This window comes from Ascaphus truei, chromosome 3, assembly GCF_040206685.1.
Source record: "Ascaphus truei isolate aAscTru1 chromosome 3, aAscTru1.hap1, whole genome shotgun sequence".
NCBI lineage: Eukaryota > Metazoa > Chordata > Amphibia > Anura > Ascaphidae > Ascaphus > Ascaphus truei.
Genome location: NC_134485.1, coordinates 47131118 through 47150903, shown reverse-complemented (window position 1 = coordinate 47150903; position 19786 = coordinate 47131118).

Below are 19786 nucleotides of genomic sequence, written 5' to 3'. Positions count from 1 at the left end.
GCTTACAGTCTCAACCGCATTTGGGAAGGTGAATACTGGAAGACTGCCTTCAATACACGAGATGGCCATTATGTGGGTTTGAAAGCAAACAAAAGTCAGTGACATCATCACAAGGGTAAAGAAAATAAAATAACAGTGGGCCGAACATATGGCAAGAAGAAATTACTATCTTTCGACAAAAATTGTACTCAACTTGATTATGAATTCCAAGGGGTATAAAAACACCAAGTCAAAAAAAAAAGTAAGCTGGGAAAATGAAATCTGAAAAATCGTTGGAGCAACATGGAGAAGAAAGGCTTGCAACCTCACTACCTGGAAGACCTTCATCCAGCAGTGGATCAACAAGGGATAAAGATGATTATATGTAGCCGAGGCCCCCCTTGTGATTGGGATGTTTAGCAAAATGTACAATCTGATTTAGAAGAAGAGAATGTTGTATGTTATGCATTTTTCATTATATAAATGTTGTACCAGTTTAAAGGTATCGTCCAAGCGGGGTCGTTGGAATCCACAGGGGGGAGGATGTAGCCGAGGATGTAGCCGAGGCCCCCTTTCCACCAGTTGTTGTTGTGGGGTGGGAGATGCTGCACCTAGGGAACGCTCCGTTAACGGAGGTTCTGCGAAGAGAGAGCCGCCATGTTTAGGTTGGCGCCGGCGCAGAACTGGCCTGGCAGAAAGTTGCGCATGCGCAGACAAGGGGAGCAAAGCCTGCAAAGGAGGAGAGCTTGGATAGGAGGGGAGTGAGGGAACTACGGGTCCCAGCAGCCCCGCGGGGCTCCGTGACGCGCGTGGGCCAATCAGGTACGAGGAAGAGAGGAAAAGGAAGTGATGGGGCACACGTTGGTTCAGAGCGAGCTGTAGGAGGAAGGAGAAGGAGCTCCCGTGTAGGGAGGCAGTCCGCCCCTACCTAGGCCGCATGCCCCAGGCCCAGTTAGGCCCTGAATCCCAGTAGTGTGAAGCTGAGCTAGGGACTGGCCATAGACAGGTTCCGGATTCCCTTATTGTTACACGATCACTACCAGGACAGTTCTAAGTCAGCGGGAGGTCTGGGATGAGGCCCCGCTACCAAGTCGCAGCGTGTCTGGGTGGGATCGCAGACACTTACGGCTGACGTCATCTACGCCCACACTGATCCTTTGTGAAGATAGTTGCAGAACCGGGTTCTGGAGTGCCCGGCAGGTAAAACTTCAAGTGCACCAACGGTACCATCATTCACTCAGGACACGGTGGCTGCGCAGTCACATACACATACATTTACTTTCTCACGTGAGGGTGGGGGACTTATTCCAGGAGGGAACTGGACACGGGGTGGGAGCACACGGTGAAGGGAAGGGGAGAGTGAGCGTTCGTCATGAAGCTGTATATAGTGTCTCCTCTAGGGAGGGACACCTGTTGATAAAGCTTATGGTTGCTACAAGTAAAGTATATTGGTTAAGTGTGTGTGTGTATTAATGTACATAAGTTCCTGCGAAGACCCACTTCCCCTCGGGCGGAAGCTGTCGCATGTGGAGGCGCTGCACCAAGTTATAAGTATTGTGCGTACCCCAGGCTCTCCGTGGCAGAGGCTCAGGCCCTGTGAGCCTACAGGTTATACAGCATATGGTAGTGATCTGTGTTCGCTAGGAACCAGGGCTACATTTGGAGGCTCTGCTGAGAGCTTAGACCTGGGGTGCCCCTCGAGCCAAAAATACCGCCACTATGGCCCTTCCCTCACGTCAGGAAATACGCGACTGGGCACGGCAAATGCGCCCGCAGTGGCTGTGATCCGAGTACTCATGGTCCTACCTTTAGAGACATTGCAAACGGCCCTACAACAACTACCAGGTTTTGCCAAAGCCCGCCTGGTAGATGTACTCATAGATCAAGATGCTAAGTGGAACACCTTGCTAGTAGATTGCCGGCGAGATCTAGTAGTCCTCGAGCCTGCAGTCCCTCAATATCTGTCGCTCCCAGAATCTCCGTCCGGCGGCAGCCCCTTGGTCTACCCACTTTGGGACCCCCCTGTGGGGGAACTAGGTGACAACGACCCTACTCTCCCCTTTGCTCACTACCCCACGATTTAGGCGGATAGCGGTCAGTCAGAAGTTAGCTATCCCGGGTCTAGCGCATCCGAAGAAGCGGGGGTGCGTAGTGACATGCTGCAGAAACTCAATGACAAGATAGACCAGTTAACCACCCCCTCAAGCTTACCGCCGTTAGTAGAAGCACTTACCCTAGCCACGCATTCCCAAAGCTACCGGAAATTAAAGGCCTTCTTGGGGACTCTACCTGTTCCCACGGGAGAGGATGGGATAGATCCTTGGAAGGAGCACTCTAGGGGATTAATGGAAGAATGGTCTTGTACAGACGTGGTGAAACGCCAACGGCTCATGGAGTGCTTAAGACCCCCGGCGTCCACTTTGTTCAGCATTCACCAAGAGCAGTACCCCGACCTGACCTCTCGTATGATGATCGAGTTCCTCATCGAGACCTATAGCGCGACCGAGGATGATGGGGCCTTGTGGGCCAAATACTACGCCATCAATAAAAAGGAGGGAGAAGATTTGTCTGCCTATATCCACCGCGTGCAAATCTCCCTAGGACCCCTGCTGCATCATAAATATGTGACCGCCTCACAGATGGACGAATACCTCCGCAAACAATACCTACGGGGGTCCAGTCCTACTCACCCTATTGCAAACATGATTTGCGATAACCTCACTCGAGGACCCCCCTCGTTCATCAAACTCTTACAGCAAGTCAAAGAGCACGAATCGCATCTCATGCTTCAGTCCCCACAGAAGGCTAAAGCAGCCATCAGCACTAAACCCAAAGGGAGTGCTGAGAAGAAGGAGGATCCACCGGATAAACCCGGCCTGGATTGGCCGAAATACGCCGGATGAACCTCACCTCCGTATTACCGCCGTATCCCACCCAGAGATATGTCCTGCTGCAAATGTGGGAAAAAGGGACATATCTCCTACGATTGTCGGATGGGGGAGTCTCGCCACCGGAGCCCGTCCCCCAAGAAGTTCACGCCCCAGGCCATGATATGCAGTGTTTATGCGGCCAGCCCAGAAGCCCCTGTTCCCACCCAAAGCGGCGACGGACCCGATGAGGAGAGTAACCGCGTGGGACCGGTAGCGCTGATCCGGGTGCTAGTGGACGGTATCTACTCCTCCGCACTACTGGACACGGGATCTCAAGTAACCATCATATATCGAGGATTCTATGATCGACACCTCCAGAAGCGGCCTCTGAAATCGGCAGGGCATATCAAAGTAAGAGGCCTAAGCAATGACGACTATCCCATTGATGGCATTGTGACCGTGGACCTGGAGATACAACAGCTCAACACTGGGAAGTCTCACCCCATGAAGGTGGACACCTTGGTGTGTCCAGAACCCAAAGAGCCCCCTAAGTATCCGATCATCCTAGGCACGAATGTTGACATTGTACAAGCCGTCATCCGGGCCTATCTACAAGAAACTAATGAACTGCCCATGTCCAGCCTACAGCTACAGCTTGTCCAGGTGGATCTAGATATCCCTCCGCCACCCTCGGAGGACTACGGACTGTTGTTCTGCGGCTGGGGAGGGCTGACCAGACGCTTACCAGGAGAGACGCAGAGGGTACCCGCCTAGTGTGCCTACGCTGAACGAGGAGACGATGAGCAGCTCTTTTCTCCAGAGAGCACACCAGAAGAAGATGTCCACCGAGGATATTGGCTAGTACCGGAATTCCGGGATTGGCCGACCGCCATTCCCCGTCGAATTTATGTGATGGTCAAGAATCTTTCGCCATTCCCCATGGCCATCGACGCGGGACAGAGAATAGGGAGAATTTACCCCATCAGCTCGGTGGATGAAGCCATGCACGTAAAAGCTACCAGAGTGGAAGATCTCGGATCGCCATTAGACTTCAACTTTGGCTCGTCCGGGCTGTCGAACAACTGGAAAGAACGGTTACGAGTGCAGCTGGAAGAAAGATGGTCAGTATTCTCTACAGGGGAGATGGATGTGGGGTGCAGCCGAAATGCCCAACACACGATTCGGATGACTGATACAAAGCCCTTCAGGGAACGTTATCGTCGGCTCGCTCCTAGGACGTAGTTGATGTACGAGCGGCCCTCCATGAGATGGAAGAAGCCGGAATCATCATGGAATCACGAAGCCCTTACGCCTCACCCATAGTGGTAGTGTGAAAGAAGAATGGGACTGTGAGGTTATGTGTAGATTACAGGACACTGAACAACCGAACCGTACCAGACCAGTATAATCTTCCCAGCATAGAAGAAATCCTGGATGCTCTACATGGAAGCAAATGGTTCAGTGTACTGGACCTCTGGTCTGGCTACTACCAGGTACCTATGAGTCCCGAGGACCAAGAGAAAACGGCGTTCATTTGCCCCCTGGGGTTCTACCAATTCACCCGTATGCCCCAAGGCATATGTTGTGCCCCTGCCACCTTTCAGCGGCTAATGGAGAAGACTTTAGGTGACTTGAATCCCCAAGAATGCCTCGTGTATTTGGATGACATCATAGTCTTCAGGAAAACCCTGGAGGAACACGAGGCTCGACTCCTGAAAGTACTTGACCGATTAGCTCAAGAAGGACTCAAGCTCTCCTTAGATAAATGCCGTTTCTGCCGGACATCGGTGACCTACATGGGACACATAGTGTCCGCTGAGAGAATTGCCACGGACCAAGCCAAAATAGAAGCCGTCATCAATTGGCCCCGTCCTGACAACGTTGGGGAGTTGCGGTTGTTCCTGGGGTTCTACGGATACTATCGCAGGTTTATGGAGGGATATTCCCGATGGGCCAAAGCCCTCAATGGCCTCCTCAAAATATACCCGGAAGACACAGGCCGGAAGGCTACGCCTGCTCAACAACCCTTCGGGGACAAATGGATGACAGAGTGCGAACAAGCCTTCACGGACCTGAAGCAGAGTTTGACTGCGGCCCCCGTATTGGCCTATGCAAACCCCGAGCAACCGTATATATTACATGTGGATGCTAGCCTGAGCGGATTAGGGATGGTGTTACATCAAAAGTATCCAGAGGGACTGCGACCCGTAGCTTATATCAGCCTCAGTCTTACCGTCAGTGAACAGAACTACCCCGTGCACAAACTCTAGTTTTTGGCCTTCAAGTGGGCCATTGTCGACAAACTTCGTGATTACTTATACGGTGTGTCGTTCGAGGTGCGGACTGACAACAATCCACTATCCTATATCATGACCTCAGTCAAACTCGACGCGGCCGGACATCGTTGGCTGGCTGCCCTGTTCAATTACAATTTCACCCTGCAATATAAGCCAGGTCCCTTGAATATTGGACCTAGAGAACGCTCCGTTAACGGAGGTTCCGCGAAGGGGGAGTCGCCATGTTTAGGTTGGCGCCGGCGCAGAACTGGCCTGGCAGAAGGTTGCGCATGCGCAGACAAGGGGAGCAAAGCCCGCAAAGGAGGAGAGCTTGGATAGGAGGGGAGTGATTGAACTACGGGTCCCTGCAGCCCCGCGGGGCTCCGTGACACGCGCAGGCCAATCAAGTACGAGGAAGGGAGGAAAAGGAAGTGATGGGGCGCACGGTGGTTCAGAGCGAGCTGTAGGAGGAAGGAGAAGATCTCCGGTGTAGGGAGGCAGTCCGCCCCTACCTAGGCCGCATGCCCCAGGCCCAGTTAGGCCCTGAGTCCCAGTAGTGTGAAGCTGAGCTAGGGACTGGCCATAGACAGGTTCCGGATTCCCTTATTGTTACACGATCACTACCAGGACAGTTCTAAGTCAGTGGGAGGTCTGGGATCAGGCCCCGCTACCAAGTCGCAGCGTGTCTGGGTGGGATCGCCCCAGACACCTACGGGTGACGTCATCTATGCCCACACTGATGCTTTGTGAAGATAGTTGCAGAACCGGGTTCTGGAGTGCCCGGCAAGTAAAACTTCAAGTGCACCAACGGTACCATCATTCACTCAGGACACGGTGGCTGCGCAGTCACATACACATACATTCACTGTCTCACGTGAGGGTGGGGGACTTATTCCAAGAGGGAACTGGACACGGGGTGGGATCACCCGGTGAAGGGAAGGGGAGAGTGAGCGTTCGGCAGGACGCTGCGTATAGTGTCTCCTCTAGGGAGGGACACCTGTTGATAAAGCTTATGGTTGCTACAAGTAAAGTATATTGGTTAGGGTATATTGCTGTGTGTGTGTATTAATGTACATAAGTTGCTGCGAAGACCCACTTCCCCTCGGGCGGAAGCTGTCGCAAGTGGAGGCGCTGCACCAAGTTATAAGTATTGTGCATACCCCAGGCTCTCCGTGGCAGAGGCTCAGGCCCTGTGAGCCTACAGGTTATACAGCATATGGTAGTGATCTGTGTTCGCTAGGAACCAGGGCTACATATTTACTAAAGGGTTCGCCCCCCTGCCCCTCTCTACTAGTCTTATAGTCTCTCTCCTGTCTTTTCTCTCTGGAAATTTTCTTAAAAATATATATATCTACAGTACAGTATCTATTCAACCTTTAGTGATGTCTATCTATCTGTCTTTCTATCTTTCTCTATCTGTGCACTGCAGCTTCAGCATCACTCACCACCCTCCCATTTAATAAGGAGAGGAAAAGACTGTGTGATTCAAACTGATCACAAATCTATAATGAGGTTTTGGTTTCGATTCGGATAATGTACGAAGATTCAAACTAATGGTTAGGATTAAACAGATCTGCGACAGTCCCAGGTATTCGTATTTGGACTTCCAACCCTACAAACGTTTGTGGTTTTAAACTTCACAACGGGGAACACATTTTTAGCTGCTAGCCTTAAAATTAAAGCACACAATGGATCCCAACATAGGGGGAAATCACTAAGCTCTGATACAGGTATTGCACTGCGCAACCACATTAACTAATTAATAAATAATTAAATGTGTTCTCAGTCTACAGTATGTGCCTATTTAAATATTAACTTTCAGTCTACTGCTAGTAATTTAATAATGTGAAGAGGTCATGAAGTTAATCATTTATATATTTTCAGAAAGGTATATAGTGATAAATATAATTTAAACTGGTGTTAAAAAGGATGACAGGCTATTTTATATACATACAGTACTGTAGTTTATTGTTCACAATAGCGTTCACAATTTTACATACTGTATGTTCCGATCCTGTTACCCCTTCTGATTATATATACTTATGTATATATATATATATAAAATCAACACAGCTGGCACTCCAATAGTCTTTCAATCAAGGTAGGTGCATGCCCCATAAAGTAATAACAAAATTTACGATACCGTTTCCACGAAATCAGCAGACAGCACTTGGGTAGTATGGCAAATTAATTATTTGTATTTAAACAAAGCACACATTTTTTTGTGCTTTGTTTAATTACAAATAATTAATTTACAATACTGACCTGAGTGCTCTCTGCTAATTTTGTGGAAACGGTATCGTACATTATATATATACCAAGTCAAAAAACTTGGTATATATATATATGTATATATATATATTTATATAACTTATATATATATATATATATATATATATATATATATATATAATGTGTAGAGGCATCTGTATGTGTTAGCCGTGCTTAAAAATAAAAACGAATAGACGATACAGTTCTGTGGCTAACAAAATGCTTTTATTTATGCGAGCTTTCGAGATACACTGATCTCTTCTTCCTGCGATGTTACAATGAATGAAGCAAAAGGTATACTTAAAAACAGTGTCTCTTGGAATGTTATCTGTGCTGTTCCTTCCGCCGGTGTGGATGTGTTTTATGGCTAGAGGTGTCAAAAGGTTACTGTGAAAGCAAGTGAAGAAAGAGTGTGTATGTCTATCAGTGTGAATAAAAATGAATGGAGAGCCCACAGTATATACAGTGCTTTACACAAGGTGTGTGTGGAGTGGGAGTGGATATAAATGGTGTGGGTGGGTGTGGAAATGTGAGAGTTTGTAGCACAACTAAAAGTGTGTGTGGATACTTAGTGGTCCCTATTGGTGTATAGGGATGGAAAAACAAGGAGTATTAGTATGTGTGAGAGACAGCTGTGTGTGCATACATATAGCACAGTATGTACAGACATGGCCTTTAGCACTCATGGGATGAGAGTTCACTTGTGTCAGTAATGACTCATAAAATTTCGATCTCTGTTTAGGCCACTGCTAAGTGTCCCGAACAGTTGCATAAATTTGTATTCATGCAACCATCTCTCTTTCGGGGTTTTAAGATTACCTTTGAGTATGGCAACCCTCAGATAGTTCATCTTATGGCCAGAGTCAGAGAAATGTTCGCCAACAGGACTGTCTCTTGTACCGCGTGTGATGCTGTGGCGATGCAGGTTCATTCTCTTGTTTAGCCCCTGCCCTGTCTCACCTATGTAGTAGCAGCCCCCTGGGCATTTCATGCACATGATGAGGTACACGACATTGCTGGAAGAACAGGTGAACCTTCCTCTGATTTTGTATTCCCGATTCCTGTGTGGTATTTGTATTGTGTCCGCTGTGTAGAGCATTGCGCAGGTTTTGCATCTTGGGTCCTGGCATGGTTTTGTCCCGCATTCAGTTGTACTGCTGAATACTTTACTCCTCACCATAATATTCTTGAGATTATGGGGTTGTCTGTATGATAATAAGGGTGCTTCAGGGAAGACCTGTTGCAGTCTTGTATCTTCCTGGAGGATGGGTTGTAGTTTCCTGGTGATCTTGCGTAGGGCTCCTAGGTGTGGGTTATATGTGACCACCAAAGGTACCCTGTCGCTTGTCTCCTTCTGTTTGTATTCAAGAAGAACTCCACAAAAGACACAACCAAGATTATGCCAACACTGCAGAAGGAGAGCCGCTGCACATGAGCAGGGAGAAGCAAAAATCAAACTGGATCCCACAAACTGGGCGCAACCCCACATTGGACCGGTACATTGAAAGCTTCAGACACAGTGCCAAAACCACCATCCTGGACAAAGTAAGAAAACAAACATATAATCTGACAGTCCTGTTGGCGAACATTTCTCTGACTCTGGCCATGAGATGAACGATCTGAGGGTTGCCATACTCAAAGGTAATCTTAAAGCCCCGAAAGAGAGACGGTTGCATGAATACAAATTTATGCAACTGTTCGGGACACTTAGCAGTGGCCTAAACAGAGATCGAAATTTTATGAGTCATTACTGACACAAGTGAACTCTCGTCCCATGAACGCTAAAGGCCATGTCTGTACATACTGTGCTATATGTATGCACACACAGCTGTCTCTCACACATACTAATACTCCTTGTTTTTCCATCCCTATACACCAATAGGGACCACTAAGTATCCACACACACTTTTAGTTGTGCTACAAACTCTAACATTTCCACACCCACCCACACCATTTATATCCACTCCCACTCCACACACACCTTGTGTAAAGCACTGTATATACTGTGGGCTCTCCATTCATTTTTATTCACACTGATACACATACACACTCTTTCTTCACTTGCTTTCACAGTAACCTTTTGACACCTCTAGCCATAAAACATATCCACACCGGCAGAAGGAACAGCACAGATAACATTCCAAGAGACACTGTTTTTAAGTATACCTTTTGCTTCATTCATTGTAACATCGCCGGAAGAAGAGATCAGTGTATCTCGAAAGCTCACACAAATAAAAGCATTTAGTTAGCCACAGAACGGTATCATCTATTTAATTGTACATGTATATATATGTATATATATATATATATATATATATACACACACACTAGAACACAGGGCAGGCATGGCATCCTTACACTCTGTGATAAGGAAAATTGAACTGTTTCAGCAGTGATAAAGAACACTACAGTCTTAGAGTTGTTCAATAGCCTCTAAAGCAATATTAAGTTGACTTTCAACATTATAGCTCTGAATATTTTATTATATCAGTAGCCATTTGAATTGCAAAGGGACAGCACAAATAAAAGGTACAAACAATTGTACAGCTTGCATTGCCTACTCACATTCTGCCACAGAATGGAGAAAGTGTTCAACATCAACATTTTATCCTTATTTGATGTTTATAGCTCTACTTTTGCCAAGGAAACAAATAAGTCTGTTAAAAGGAAATTCAATCCCCAACTAAAAAGAGTTCAGTGCCCTGCTGAGCACATTTTGCCCAGTAAGTGATACTACAGTATGCGTCTGAAGTGAGCATTCAGTATTCTGATCTAAAATATATTCTGAACACAAACAGAACATCAGCTACATATACAGTATAATGAAAGCTTAGAAAATGAACCTTGTGATTGCATTTATGTACAAATTATCTCAGCAATAATTTCTCGCTATACACCATCCCGACTCTTGTGTTCCACTGAAAGATGTCTTCTCTCTATCCCCTTTGTATCTAAAGCCCTCTCCTGCTTTAAACCTTTCTCACTTACTGCTCTACACCTCTGGAATGCCCTTCCCCTCAATACCAACTAGGTCCTTCTCTATCCACCTTTAAGACCTACCTTAAAGCACACCTGTTTAAAGAAACATATGCGTAGCTCCGTGGCTAATACTATATTCCTGATACATAAAGCTTGGCTGCTTGCAGACACACTTACCAGAATGCCCTCCTACTGTCTCTGTACGTTCTTTCTACCTACCAATTTGATTGTAAGCTCTTCGGAGCAGGTACTCTTCCTAAATGTTAATTTTTATGTCTGAAGCACTTATTCCATGTTCTGTTATTTGTAGGCATGGCAGAGTTAATCTGTGGGCTATTGAACCCACCCCCCCCCCTCCTTGAGCTTCTCCTGGGAGTAACTAGAGGAGGGTGGTGACTCATATATTAATATGGGCTACATAAGTTAAAATCACCAAACATTGATACACCCGCTACAGTAAATGTACCGGTAGGACCTGAATGGCGGCTTAATAAGGAACAAGCAGCATAGATCCAGATTAGTTGTTCACCAGTTTTCTATCTTGTTTCCCATGGTGGTAATGGCAGCTTTAATATCTTCTCTGTTGTAGTCTGATTATGTATTAAATGCTAACCTCAATGCTCAAATATGCTAAATAAACAAACAGAGGGAGAGAGGGTATGTTACTTCCAGTATCAGATTTTGCATTAAAATGAGTATAGTTAAGTTACTTATTTATATTGATGGTTAGTTATGATTTATATTTAACGCTTGTGTAGCCCATCTACCCCCACCCCTAAGTGAGATTGGGGGGGGGGAGATATGCTCTTTTCTGCTACTCTGGTGCTGGTACAGACCTGTAGGTAAAAGGAGGGCAGAGCGCTCTGCGGTGGTGTAGGGAGAAAAAGTACAGGAAGGACAGTTTACCTTGGTCTCAGTTGGTGCAGCGCCTCCAGCCAGCAGGGATCCTCTGTGGATGTTCAGGGGATGGGCCTCCACTGACACTCCTCCATACACAGAGACAGGAATATACAGCATGGTCTTTTCTGGGTGGTTTTATTTGCAGTCAGCTCAGAGTACAGAGAACAGGCATTTCTTATCTTTTCATCATCTCATGCTTCTCTTTCTCTCTCTCTCTAAATCAGAGCCCTGACTTAGGCATAATTCTCTTCCCTCCCAACCCCTCATGGGTGGGAGGGAGAGGCTCCCTTTTCTTCTCCTTCTCACTCCAATCCTGGAAGTCTCACACGGAACAGAACTACAATAGTTAGAACTGAATTTGGGAGGATGTCAGAATTTATCATCTTTGGGGTGTGTCTCTAACTCTGACTCATAGCAAGCCAGAGCCGATATAGATTGGCCCACACATTACAGGGGGCATTCCAACCAATACCCACACCTCAGATTGACATTCTCAGAAGTTGCTAGGCTCACCCTTGAATACTGATACATCATACAAGGCTGTAATACACACACAGGCCTTAACCTTTCCACTGCCTGCACTAACATGTACTGACAGAGGGAAGGCCCAGGGAAAAGAAGTAGCTGCCGGAAGGCTTGGCTATGTGTGAAAATATACTTTATTTTAAGGGACAACGGGTTAATGACTTGTCAGAAATAGTCTTGTGCACACTCGCCTACTTGCTAAGTTTAGGAGCGGTGCTAGTACAGGTGGGACGGTGGTCCGCAAGCCAATCCAGGAGTATACAGGAACAAGGGTACCTGCAGCACTAAAAATAAGAAAATTGGTCAAAAACTGCTAACGAAAATAAAAATGTATTATGCAGAGCAATGTGAAACAGGGGGGGAAAGAGCACATTTTTTCCCTCTATCAAATCCCTCTACAAAATAAATTCTTTACTTTTCCTAGCAGTTTTCACCAATCTTCTTATTTTGAGTGCTGCAGGTCCCCTTGTTCCTGTAGACTTGTCGACCAACACATTTACATTAAAACAAACAATTTGTAAATATCTTGAAGAAACTTTCATGGTTAAAGTTTTTATAGAAATTGTGCAATTTTTGCCATACAAATTATATTCACTGTTTTCTTTTGCGTGGGTTTTTATTTTCAATTTACTTCTGGAGGCCTGTTGGTGGGTCCCGCCATATGCCATGGCCCACCAGGTGGTCTCCGCGGGTCACCGTGGGCCACAATTGGGTCCCCACGGTAGGCCCGTGGATGTCTGGGAGCCCCAGGTCAGACCCACAGGTGTCTGAGGGGCCTAGTGTGGTTCCCACGGGGGTCTAGGGACCCACGGGTGGGCACTATGGGTCCGCGGTGGCCCCATAGTTGAGGGGCCACCAGTTCTTACCCGCAGGTGTCCCCCATGGACCGTGAGATACCCGAGGATACCTCAGGTGGTCTCCAGAGGTCTCACGCAGACCAAAGGAACCAACCCTGTATGTGAAATAAATAATATGTGACAAAAGTGAAAAACCAGGCGCTAACACCCTACTACTAGTGCCTACTATCAAATAAATGATGTGACAATAAAACAAGTGATGTATCAAGTGATGAAAATAGTGAATATAAATAAAAGTGTCACCACCCCTGCTTCTACCCTCCGGTGGGGTTGTCTTCACTCTTCCCCAAAAATGCAGATAATCTTCTCACAATCCAGGGGGAGCATGGGGAGTATAAACACAAAAACAGCACTCTAAGTGTAGATGTACTTATAATTATGTAGCCCTGGTCACCAGCGGCTCCTAGAGACCCCCCTCCTTTGGAGCAGCGCAGTCGCGGGTACCGCTGGAGCCAGCAACGGACCCGACGGCTACTTCCAAAGGTGGGGGCCGGAGCAGGGAGCAGCGCGTTACCTCGGAGATGCGGCCGGTTGCCGGGGACACGATCGGGCATTTGCTAGGGCCGCAGTCGCATCGCTAGGGTCCCGGCGGATCGCGGAGAAGGGCGCCGCCATTGCCAGGTGCGTTGCGCATGCACAGGGGCTAGGAGCGCTGGGAGGCCCACAGATAGGTCGCGCATGCGCAGTGAGAAGCGCGCAAACCCTAACCTACCAGGGAAGGCTCTTGGAAGGGCCTATAAGTCCCATGAGCCTCTGCAGAGCCCTGAATGACGCCAGGGAGCCAATAGGGCTGGAGGATGACCCTGCAGGAGGAAAGGATACATTTCGCGTGCTGAGCCCACGCTAGTTAGTTGGAGCTGGGAGCAAGAAGGGGAAAGAAGGGTGTAGGGAGCGAGTGAAGCTCCTGCATCACGTAAAGTCCCTCATATCCCAGGTAGGCCCCAACTCCCCTCCAGGCTAGTGGGTAATTGATAAGGGACGGCCCCAGGTCAGGGACTCTGCCCTTAGTTGTGTGTGTGGGCTGTCTTGTCAGAGTCACGGCTGTCAGTGCTGTGAGGTCTGACAAGAAGGCACAGTGTTTGTGCAGCACGTTTGCTGCACGCACCCAGCAGGTTGCAGTGCGTTGATGCAGGCGCTGGGAGTACTAGGTAGTTAGAGTCAGGACCGGGAAGAGCTAGGGGAACGGAGTAGGCCATTAACCCCTTAGATCCCAGATAGGTCCTCACTCCCCAGTTTGTGGTGCTATAGGGACAGGCCCTAGGTTAGGGACCCTGTCACAATAGCGCTAGGGTTAGGTAGGGACTCCATTGACGCTGTGCACCCGTGCAGAAGGTTGAGCGCTGCTCTTCATTGCGGCTGCAGAGGCCATCTTGGTGGGCAATACCGGCACCCCCTAAAGGGGCCTGTATCTCGGGGGGCAGGGGGTCCCCAGGCCTAAAACCTGTGCGCTTCAGCTCCGGAGACCCCCTGCACATCTACACTATCAATAAAAATGTATTTCAAATAAGTTTTAATGTGCCGATGTTTGCGCAGAGAGAGCAGCGGATCTCTCTCTGCTGCAAACACATCTCGCCCCCCAGTATGTGCAGTAATTTACTGAACATGTACTGTAGAATAAATGCATAGTTTTATTTATTCGGGTTTATTACACAGTATACTGTTCGGCCGGAAAACATCAGCATACAGCGCAATATTATCCATCGAAATCCCCCCATTAGCCGTTTTCTTTTCTGAGGAAAAACAAAATGAAAAGTTTTAATGTACAGTAATGGTCAGCCCCCTAAAGAAGTACCCAGCCAGCCCCACCAAAATAATACGGCAACAATACAGTACTCACCATACTATTTCCCATTCAGCTTGCGCCGGCGCCGGTCCACTGCCTGTCCAGCTTTCTTCATCACCCACGTCGATAGTTTGCAGCGGGACTAGCCCACCTGTAGTCAGCAGGTGAGGCGGGAAATCGCTTAGGTACATGCAAGCTTCATCAAAACTGGCCACGAAATCCGACTCTGTCTCAGGGTTGTCACTGACAGTGGGACCGTCATTGGAAGCCGGTGCTGGTGCTGGTGCTGGCGCATTGCTTGGCAGGGACTGTCGCTTCTTAGTTGGTTTTAACACGACCCTTCGCCTTTTGCTGCCTCCATGATCATAGATACGGGAAAAACCCTGTGACACACACCAATACCCTCCAACAAATTGGGACTCAATACGGTGAAAACAGGGGTCACTACATAACCTTTTCCTTATTGCACGCTTCCACAAATGAGGAGTTGGCGAAAATTTGTAAAAGTCATAGTTTTCGATAAAATACTGATAAATTTGAACAACTTTTGCCATCTTATCCTCTGTTGCATTAATAGCGGCCCATATCAAATAAGCATAACTTCTGTCAGGTTTTTGGAACACGGGCTGCACTTGAACACTCATGGTGGATTTCTGGAGAATAGTGTAACTGAAACTACACTGGTCTTTGTCTTTATTTAATATGTAAAGCCTAAATTGATACATTTTTGCAACGTTTTCCTTCAGTCTCAAGGCCAAGTTACAATGGCACACTGTGGTACAGTATCTTTTTTAAACGAAACAACTGCAAGCCCACACATTACTGATTCGGCGCTTTACAAGTCATGAGTTTATGCCATCTGGTGGACATGCGAAGCATTGCAGCCTAGTAAATCCTGATCATTATCATTTAACAGATCAGGCCCCCGTCAGCCAGGCATGAACCGTGGCTGGGAAGGCAAACGCAACGAAGCATGCAAGAGGTGAGCAGCGGCGGATTCCAGGTATCTGACAGGTACAAACTGGGCATTTGCTCGAATAAAGTGTGTCGGTGCAGTAAATATAAATCTCCCTCAGGAACAACTAAAGCTAATAAAAATAAACTTTGATTTCGCGTGGAAGACACAGGCCATAAAGTACTTGGGAATATGGTTGACTAACACACCCGACACTATATATGAGACCAACTACCCATCACTAATAAAAACGCTGCAAAAAGAATTAGAAGAATGGTCCAGATATCATATATCATGGTTGGGTAGAATAACTGCCATCAAAATGAACTTATTGCCAAGAATATTGTACCTTTTCCACACACTTCCAGTACAGGTCAGACCCAGGGACATGCATGAGCTGCAGAAAGCTATCACAAAATTCATATGGAATAACAAAAAAGCGAGAATAAAGCTGCCCACATTATATAGATCCAAACAGTCAGGAGGGCTAGCTTTGCCACACTTGTGGCAATATTATCAAGCGGCGCATGTAAGCCAACTGGTTCACTGGCATGCACATAAACAGAAGAAAAAGTGGGTGGAAATTGAGTACGATGTGATATCTGGGCCATCCATAGAAATGATACTGTGGTTAACAAAGAAAGAAAGACCAGCACTGATGGTGCCCCTGGAATCTATCACACACTCGCTAGCCATGTGGGATTCATTGAAACTTAAACATGGGCTATCCACCAAGAAATCTCAGATGACACCACTATTTGACAATATTAGCTTTACCCCGGGCATGGAACCAACAGCGTTTAAAGACTGGTGCAAGGCAGATATCATAAGGGTAAAAGATCTATGGGCAAACAACGCTATTAAGACATTTGAGGTAGTAAAGAGAGACTATGGCCTCCCTGATTCGGCCTTTTTTAGGTATCTTCAATTGAGGGATCACATACAGAAGACAGGTCCGTATAGCGACTTCACAACATTTGAGGATTTGTGCCTCATGGGGGAGGACAAAAAGGGCCTAATCTCTAAAGTATACAGCATACTTGCAGAAGGTAAAAAGGAATTGGAGATAAAGCCCAAATTGAGTTCGAGGTGGGAAGAAGAGCTGGGAGAACTAGATCAAGAGCAGTGGGATAACATATTTGAAGGAATAGCAAAGAGCTCCACATGTGTATTAATAAAAGAAAATGCATATAAAATGCTCCACCAATGGTACTACACCCCACTACGATTGTCCAAATTTTTTAGAAACACGTCCCCAGTGTGTACAAGGGTGTGTGGCCAGCAGGGATCGTTTATACATATGTGGTGGACGTGCCCAAAGGTAACAAAGTTATGGAGGGCCACACATGATATGGCGCAGACAATTCTTGGGTATGACTTCCCCCTAGACCCCTGGAAGGTACTGCTATGCAGACCAATTGAAAACATAGAAAAAACTGACGACAAACTCCTGACACACATATATATAGCTGCCAGATGCGAAATAGCCAAAGCCTGGAAACAGGAACAGCAGCCGGCCATACACGCTGTAAAAGCGAGATTATGGAGGATTTGTCTTATGGAAAAACTGACGGGGATACAAAATGACACAGTACAGAAATACATAGACGTCTGGGAACCGTGGAGAACCTATATAGGAAATAGATATCTTTCGAGGGCTACTCTCCAGTCCTGAAAATCAAAAAATAGGTGAGGTAAAAACACACTAGCTAGGAAATTAAAAAAAAAAAAAAAAATACATAACAATAAATAACAAGAGCTTCACTATTGAGACAACCCTGGTGTGATAGGAATCATAATTGTATAAAATGCAGAGGTGAGCCTGGAGGGTATCCAGTATCCAGTTTCGGATACTCTACAAATGCATGGCGGTTAAGCTGGTAGGACAACAAAAGAAATGAATATTCTAAAAGCAATGACATTTCCTTCTTATTCTTTTTCCCCTTTTAAGTCTTTTGAGTTAATTTTCTGTATTCACTACTTTAAACGCTGTAATAACAGTGATGTCATTATTGTCTCCCCATTGAATGTGTTATTCACTTGATACAACTGTATGTGATTCGCAAGTAACATGTTCCCCTTTTTGTGTTTTGTATCCCACTCCCCACTTTTCTTAACAAAACAAAAGAAAACAAATAAAGAATAAGTTGGAAAAAAAAAAAGTGAGGAGAAGAATGGAGTGTGAGATGCGGGATTTGATTGGAAGCCAGGAGAGGGATTTCAGGAGGGGAGATGCTGAGACAGATCTAGGAAAGAGTAGAGTGATTCTGGCAGCAGCATTTAGGATAGATTGTAGGGGAGACAGGTGAGAGGCAGGAAGGCCGGACAGCAGGAGGCTACAGTAATCAAGACGGGAGAGAATGAGGGCCTGAGTCAGAGTTTTAGCAGTCGAGCAACAGAGGAAAGGGCGTATCTTTGTTATATTGCGGAGGAAAAAGCGACAAGTTTTAGAAATTTTTGAATGTGAGGGGCGAATGTGAGAGAGGACTCGAGTGTGACCCCTAGGCAGCATGCTTGGGCTACTTGGTGGATGATCGTAGTTCCAACAGTAATGTGGAAGAAGGTAGTAGGGCCAGGTTTGGGAGGAAGTATGAAGAGCTCTGTTTTAGCCATGTTTAGTTTAAGGCGACGGAGGGCCATCCAGGATGATATAGCAGAGAGACATTCAGAAACTTTGGTCTGTATAGCAGGTGTAAGGTCAGGTGTTGAAAAGTATATTTGTGTGTCATCAGCATAGAGGTGATATTTAAACCCAAAAGATGTTATTAGGTCACCTAGAGAGAGTGTGTGCAGATAAAAGAGAAGAGGTCCCAGGACATAGCCCTGGGGTACCCCCACAGAGAGATCAATAGAGTACCAAGTCATATACAGACCATGTGATAAGTTGTATTTTCTATGCACTGCATTTTGATTATATAACATTTGTACCTGGTTATGTCATTCCCCAAGCGGGGACGTTGGATTTTTCACCAGGGGGAGAGTGTAGCCCGGGTCTCCAGCGGCTCATAGAGACCCCCCTCCTTTGTTTGCGCGCTGTGCGTCACCATCACGGCTCACCTGCTAGGCTTACAGGATACTGAGTGTCCACTGGTGTTTGTTGGGGGTGAACAGGACAGGCTTTAGGGATCTTCCCAGTTCTTCATAGGTGCAGCATCTACATTTCCAGCAGGACCCAGCAGAGCCGGGTACAATTCCTGCAGGAAAACTCTCTTGCACCCCCTGATAAACTGCAGTCTCAGGCAGGAGTATAAAACAAAGGATGGTTCTTTATTCTTCAACAGCATACCAACATGTACACTCTCTTTTCTCTCACTCTGGTCCCTGAAATCAACCCCCAGGGCTTGAGGCCCTAAAAGTCTATCCTTGGCTCCCATATCCCCTGGTGGAATATAGGATAGCTTTTCCCACTCCACCGAGGGAAGGGATCTCTCCAGCACTGCATAAATTTGGATCTGCAGCCCCTTTTGTACCAAGGGGAGGGTCCTTGGTGTGAGCCCCTGATAGGATAGCACATAGGCCTTAGCCCCCCCTCCCCCCATCACTCAAGGGAGTTGTTTACTGCTGCAGCAGCAAGGGCACAAATGTAACCCTAACACTGTCTGTGCTGGTACCAGGGCTTAGGTGTTAGGTAGGGCAAAGTAGTAGCCAAGAGGATACATGGCTTCATATGCAAAAAAAAAAGTTGACAAATAAGTGAAAGTAATAGGCATACTGATATCTTTTTCAGTACTGTCACGGTTGACCAGACGATTTGCACAGGCACCAGGCAGAACAAAGGGTTAAATAAAACAATTTTTTTCTGGGTGTAACCAGCAGGGAACTACACAGGCAGAAACACAGTCAAAGCTCACAATGATCAGGGTAACTGGAAATCCTAGCTGGCCAATTGGGAGTTGCTGAGGCTATTGTATTGTATGTCTTTATTTATTTAGCGCAAAAAGTGTATTCAGCGCTTCACAAAGAATACAGTACAGGGAATTATAATTATACAATAATGCAGCAAAATCAGACAATAGGAAAGGAAATCCCTGCCCCGAAGAGCTTACACAATATGTCTCCAGCTGTTCCGCCTGTCTCTACAATTCCCATAACTCAGGATCACCACCTGCCCATATTTCCAACAAGTTTCTATGCACCAAGACTATTCATGGGCAACTGTGAAACTCTCAATCAGGAAGGTTGATGTAGTTTTTCTCCTCTCATGCAAATGCATGGAAGAAGGTGTGCTTAGCCAATCAGGAGCATCCATTTAAACTTTCAGCAAATAACAAGTGAACAAGCGAGGTGGGCAGACAGAACTGGCGAATCACCAGTGGGGGCATGGACACAGCCCACGACTTGTTCCAAAGGGGTCATCATGCCTACTGTATAAAGCCCTTTTCTCTGCTACA